Source organism: Pholcus phalangioides, unplaced genomic scaffold (assembly GCF_987345545.1).
Source record: "Pholcus phalangioides strain wild (caught in Gottingen) unplaced genomic scaffold, Ppha-v1.0 ptg000015l_1, whole genome shotgun sequence".
Classification (NCBI taxonomy): domain Eukaryota; kingdom Metazoa; phylum Arthropoda; class Arachnida; order Araneae; family Pholcidae; genus Pholcus; species Pholcus phalangioides.
Genome location: NW_028301608.1, coordinates 302,771 through 310,371, shown reverse-complemented (window position 1 = coordinate 310,371; position 7,601 = coordinate 302,771).

The window sequence follows — 7,601 nt, the reverse complement described above, 5'->3', positions numbered from 1 at the left end:
AAAGTCCAAATCAATCCAGCAATTAGATTTTTTTTTTCAACATGAAGCTCGAGATGAACAGCCGCTGATGCAAAACATTTCCAACATACCTGTTCTAGTTTCTAGTGCAAATGTATCGGTAGCAGGGTTGGGGTTTTGGACAGGACACGTGGGAAAAACTGTCTAAAACTGTCCAAACCCTCCAAGTTTCAAAATGTTATGTGGAAACATTTTTTTTTTTTTTTGGTTTTTTTTTCCCATGATACTACCATATTAAAAAAAAATACTAGCAGAAAATGAAACTAACTAAATCAAAAATATTTCAAAAGGGTGTCATTTGGTTTTTTTCTAAGTTAATTGTTTCACCAAATTTATGGTTTTAGGCTAGAAATCTGATAGTAAATTAATATCACTCATATAACTGTTTAAATAAATACAGTTTTCAATTTTTTAGTTTGTTACAAATGTTATTTCTACTTCACATCTTATTTTTCATGCATGATCATGAAGCAGGTACTATATTTAGGACAGTGCCTGTCCAAAACCCTGCCGAATCTGTACAAACATTTATCTTCAAAAAATACATTATATTGAAGGCACCAAATACTCATAGTCACAGTTATAATCATTGCATTATTGTGAAACTAAACAAAAATATTATTTTTTTATTAGATACCAATATAATGATGTGAATAAATATCAATGGTGTAGTGTTTATTGGATGCAAATTGTTCGATTTTGATTTTTCAAACTTTTTCCTTTAAATTTTCAAGTGAACTTTCTATTTTACCTTATCAATTTTCAAAAACTAATTATAAATAAAGGAAAATACCCGAAGAAAATGAGGCCACTATGTAGCACCTACACATGACTAACAGAACAGAATTTCACAAACACTGATTACGCCTACATGATGATAGATAAAAGACCCAAAATTTTTGTTAAATTTAAATTGTTGCTGTTATGAGGCTAGAAGCTAATATTTCACCGAATAAATTCAAGCTATATTAACAATTCTATCACATGGGAGACAACAGCTATAAGAAAAACACTGGAAGCAGGCTTATCAAAAGACTGTCTTTAACACATTGTTTTTTATTTTCGTGTCTTCCAAGTTATGTATCAATTGAAAGAATATTTTCAAATTTTGTTATCTTAGAAATCATCTTGGCACAGATACGGCAGCTAAATTAGTTATGTGTTATCAAATGTTAAAAAGCGCAGCTGCGCTTGATTATTAGTGTTCGATTATTACGTAAGTTTAATTTCATTCTGTTGCCATATCTATTGCTTTTTTCTAATTTTATTGTGACAAATTTCTATCCCATTCTTGTATCTTTCATGTTTCCATAAATCTGATATTTAACCTCAAGACAGTTCAGTTTTCAATTGCTTGATAACCTGATATCAGTCGCATAACCCTTTGCACATACCGTTTTGAATTCCAAAATTTTATTATATTTAATGTAATATTTTAATAATATAATTTATATAATATATAAAGTTTATTATTTGATTATAGAAGTTACCTCTTCATCAAATTGAAAAGTTTTTCACTTATAGTTATAAATAGGAGGTTTTAGACAGTACGGTAAAAACTACGGTAAATTTCTATCCAAAACCTTGCCAACCCTGATCGGTATCTATTATTTTTTGTGGTGTTCATGTGATTGGTCTATGAGATTATTTTGATGTTAGAGAATGTGCATTTTTCACACCATAGGCATAAAGTTATCAAAGATATTGGTGGGACACCAGCTCAATATTTCAATATATACCTATTTATATAAAATTATCAAGATTTCTTTAAATATTGTTGGGAGGAGGCTTGAGCCAGTGAAAAGTTGCACCTGTGATTCATACTCATAAAATATATTTCTCTAATGTAGGCTACTATCAAAATATTCTCAATATTCAATAAATTAAAAGAAATGTGTTTTCAATGTTTTATAGGTTTTGTCTGAAACATAAAAGATTGCTGAAATTTTTTGCTGGCACGATGCACCCTATTCCATCTGCAATAAAATCTGCAGCTATATTAAAAAAACTTATCAATATTTGAAAATATCTCTTTAAGAACTTGTATATGGAGAAATATTAAATAATGTTTAATAATTCTATTTGTGCTTTCTTTATCTTTGCTCTCTTCATTTAATCCCATGTTTTAAAAAATATATTTCAAAAGTTATGAGAAAACTAGCCTTTTTTTGCATCATATACAAGCCATATTCTTTCAGATGCCGTTTGGTGTCCAAGCTGGTTTTGAAAAAAAAAACCAGGTGAGAAAAGGATGCGCCAATAATGAGTTAAAGCAACACATTTCATTTTGCACCGAAGACTAATAAATTCAAACCATAATATTCTAAATACAAAATCGATTGTGTTTTAAAGACATTAAATTAAAAAGACATTAAAAAGACATTGCACATGAAGTTGAAAGGGTGGCATATTCTAGGGTCAATCATTTTCACATTATAAATTGTATGACATGATATTATTGCAATCAGGCCTACCAATCTTGCTAGAGTGATACCCTCGTCTGTGAACAATCTTAAATACATTTTTGCTTTCAAACATGCTATATCTTTTAAGAGAATTATTTTCTATCCACATACGCAGATATTAAGACAAAAAAAAAGAATGAGACTAAATTCCTGCAGATTCTCGAATGCTTAAATATAAAATAAACAATGAAGCTTAGAAAACAGAACAAGCAAGAATTGGAAAAGAAAATAAGAATAAATAAAACTCAAAATAAAAATTAAAGTAGTTTCATGTGTTTGAGTCACTTTTAAATGTAAAAAAAAAGCTCTCTCAAAAATGCATATAATTATAGGCGTGTTTCAAGAAATGAAAGAAAAATAATTGCTCAAGGTTTGAGATTTTGACAAGGAAATATAATTGGTGTTTTGTTCATGTATAAATTATGTGTATAATATATGTCCAGATATTACTGCATTATTTTCACCGTTCAAATTGGAAGAGCAGTACCTTGTTCATCTTTGGATCAAAAAAATCACCTGTGAAAGAACGCAAGAAAGTCAAATTTTCATTTTAAATTATTATAGCAGAGACCTATATTCCACTTATGTAAAATTTTTCAGTGATGTTTGTTTTTTTACAGTTTTGTCAAGCCTATTACATATATTTAATTGTTTTCATTCAATATCTGGGTGGCCCCTTACTAGTAAAAAATGAGCTGTAAATATTATTTTATTTATATAATTCTTAGCAGTCAAAATTTGATCTAGTAACAATAACAGATAAGTTTGAATTATAATAAAAAATTATTATACAGATAATTACTTCAAATATTAAAAACAATTGATTAAATATTTTGAACTGACTCACTATTGTTACATTTACCTTTCGTAACAGTGTGTGTGTGTAAAGTTCTTTTTTTACATTCAGAACACAAGTGTTTTGTGTAGTAGTCTTCATAAACTGAATCCTGAACTTAACTAGAACTTATGCATCAGAGTTTTTCAACTAGTGTGCTACGTGAGAATTGTAGTTGTGCCATAAAAAATGTTTAAGGAAATTGTCAGATTAATTTTTTTAAAAGAAGTCTGTGAAGCCGGAGATATTGATTATGCAGTAATCTGAGTACTTAAGTGCGAGGAATTTATTTAATTTTTTTTTTCAAATTAGATGTATGTGTAAGAGTGGAAGCTGAGCAATTGAGAGAAAACAATAGTTAAAATATTATACAAATACAACGCCACAACAGGCAAATTGCCCAACGAGGTGGCTGACTTAAGAACATCATGGATCCCCGATCCATTTTTTGGAGGCCCTACCTACTACTGCTACACCACACATGCACCCCGCCCACACACCCCCTGTATTTCATTTGATACTATGGAATACAGAAATCTATTACAAATAATAAATCTTAAACGAAGATATTTAAACCCTATTCCTGCCCAAAATTCAACCTAGCAAAAGCAGACATTGTAAACTGTATTAACTTACTCGGATTTAACGTTATATTAAATCAACAGCAGAATGACTGAGTTTTTGAATTTTAATTTATTTTTTGTGACCAATTATGGTAAATAGTTATTTAAAACAATTTTGTGACTAAATCAAAAAAAAATTATTCTTCCATTTTATTTGAATTCAAGTGTGCCGCAGGATGAAAAAAGGGCCGACTTCTCGAAATAGAACTGTGTCGACATGTTTTATATTGTAATAACGTAAACAAGGACGTAGCGGGGGGGGGGGGGCGACGACTTTGGGATCTGGTCCCCTCCCCCGAAATGTGAGAAAATGACTGAAAAAAGGGAAAAAGATGTCCGAATCTATTGTTCTTATACTTTACTTTGGTCCCCCGAACAAAATTTCTGGCTACGCCCCTGAACGTAAATCATATAACCAACACCAATACCATGAGTGGTGCTACAGGGTTCCAGTCGTTGCTGTAATAGCAACGCATACCCCCTTCATTTAGTACCGTCATCTGCTAGCGTTATTTGCGTATAGCCATTTGCTTGTGTGCAGACTTTTTTTATAAGTGTGCTCCATATGTATAAGGAGCTGGCGCCCTGACGGGCTTTTCATTGAGCATATTCGATTTTTTCTCGCCGGGTACGTGACGCGCTTTCCTCTTACAGGGGCTAGGCCGTATATATATCTACGAATATTTTCCTTTGACGTTTTTACATTTTAGTGCCCTATTTGGATCCGGGGTGAACGGGCCACTGTCGTTTTGTTTTAGTGGGCTATTGCAAAACGGAATCTTCCAAGGGCCGGGTCATATTACATTAACAGTTTTTCAAAATATATATTTACAAGTTTCTATTTACAGTTACAGTTACAATTACAATTCATATTAGTTTGCTTATCATATTCGAAAAAGTATTATACCTCCACCAATATATATTTACAGATTCTTATTTATAGTTACAATTGCAATTCATATTAGCTTGCTTATCATTTTTCAATAAAGTTCTATCCCTCCACCATTATATACATAACCGTGTGGGCAATACCCTCCACGTGTTTTTATTTACAGTGTGTCATTTGTTTATTTACAGTCAAGAAGTTCTGCTGTATGCAGCTCCCCCTGGCGGGAGAGAACATTGTGTTATGTCTTTTGGGCTTTTTCTTTTCCCCTTTACAGGTTTTCCTGCTCCACTCGTCGCTATGGCGACATGGGGGGGGGGGGAAGAGCCAGCAGCGCTCTCCTTATCTATTCTCGCTGTTACCTATTGCCTGCTGTTCTTTTTTCCCCTTCTCCTATAGTTGGGCATAGGGAGGGGGTCTAGTCTCAATTACCCTTTTCACTCTTGCTCCTATTCATTTCAAGGGGTTGATTATCTTGTTGGAGCTCTCCTATTGTGGTTATCCGGAGCACTCCTTTTGTGGGTATCATAGGCTCTCCTATTGTTGTTTTCTGCGCTCTTTCGTTGAGGGCGCTGTTACTATGACAACCGCTCGGCTGCTACTCCTTTCAAGTTTGTATGTTTAGCATTTGCTATACGAGTATGTTTGTTTCAAATAATTTTTTGAACCAAGTGAATTTACGTTAGTTTCTGCTGGGTGCCTTTGTAGCTGCTAAAGTCCAGGAACATTTGGTCTTTGGAGACTCAAAATGTTTTTGGGCCTCCTTCTGGATAGAATCTGATTACTGTCGTAGTTTGAGACATTTCGTAGTTGTTCTGATTCAGAGTTTTCGATATTTTCGAAAAATTTGCCTGCCAGTCTCTGAACAAACTCGAACACCGTTTCGACTTTCGTATCCTTTCTAATATGTTTGTTTCTCAGGAACCATGGGGCCCTGAGGATTTTCCTGAGGTATTTGTTTTGTTCTCTTTCTATGCGTACTATTATCTGGTCCCTGTGGTAAAACCATGCTATCGCACCGTACGTCATAGTAGGCCTGATTACAAGTTTGTATAGAATGATTTTATTTTTAACAGTAACGTAATCACATAACGTAACGTCATATAACGTAATCGTAAACGTCAAACTATGTCGACAAATATAGGACATTTTTACGTCGAACGGTATCAGGTCAGATATAGTTCGACGTCGGATTCGCTACGTCGAACTGTACAGACAAATGTATGCCATTTTTATGTAGAACGACATCGGTAACCGACGTCGAACGGTATCGAAATCTCTACGTCGTTCTGTATCGATGTGCTACTGGGGGTATTGCTGAAAGAGCTTTTTTTTAATTAAAATTTTTGAAGACATATCCGTGGGACCCTTTACTTGTAAGAAGTTGCATTGCTGTAGCTCTTTTTGTTTGCAAGTCATTTCAAGTCCAAGAGACTTTCCCATACACCCTATATGTCCACTAAGCATGAGAATAAAATGAGCATCATAGAATCTCAATACTACAACGGTAGTTACAGCGATAGACTTGAGACAGTACATTTTATCGCTGATTTCAGACGGATTTCAACCCTTTGAGAGGCATTAACAAGATATCTCACCTCCTTATTTTAGCACTGGCAAGCCCAAATATTTTGTAAAAATCCCTCTCTCAGTGGAACACTTTTCCCCATACCAATGGTTTACAAACTTTTGTCAACCCACGGCTCCCTTGCCTAATTCATGATTCATCAGTGGCTCTTCCGGATAGATTAATAGATATTTCCCCGCATAAATGTACTTCTTCAAAGCATAAATAGGTGCACAAATCAATATCTCAAGCTCACCACGCATAGACTTAAAAGTCTATCTCCGAATACAAGAACTACGACAAAGAATTAAAAAAACTCATAAAAACCACAAAACTGAAATACATTAAGAACAATTTCAACACTTGTGAGAATAATAAAAGGCTGCAATGGAAATGTATAAATGAAACCATTTTGAACAAAAATGTAAAGAATAACATATTACCAGAATTCCAATGTGCTTCAGATATGGATGAAAGATTTAATGTCGATTTCATAAACAGAAGTTTGGAGTATGTAGAAGAAAATGAATATTATTTTTGCACAGCACAAACAAATAATAATGAATCAAATAATTCCATGTTTTATTTTGAAACCACTGATGCAATAATAAAGGATGCAATCAAAGAAATAAAAGAAAAATAAATCAAGTGGATACGATAAAATTACCCCTAAAATGATTAAAATTATTTCAACATATCATTTGGACGTAGTAAAAAATCTCATAAATTCATCAATATCAAATGGACTTTTTTATCCGGAACTCAAATATTCCCTTTTACACCCAATTTACAAAAAAGGAGATGCAACCGATTTAATAAATTACAGACCAATCTCTACTCTACCTGTTATTTCAAAGGTTATGGAAAAATGTATAAAAAAACAACTTCTAAATTTCTTAAATCACCAAAAAAATTTTGCCACCAACCAATACGGATTCCAAAAGAAAAAAAATACAGAAATGGCTATAATTCATTTATGTAATCGTTCAAACAATGGATATAACTTAAACAAATACTCAATAACCGTATTCCTAGATCTTAAACGAGCCTTTGATTACGTTGACCTTAATATTCTAACTAAGAAACTTTACTCTGCTGGCATACGTGGCAATATATTGAAATGGTTTGAAACATATTATTACAATAGACAACAAGCAGTTAAAATAAATGAAAAAATTAGTACATTCTTGGAAGTAAAAAAAGGCGT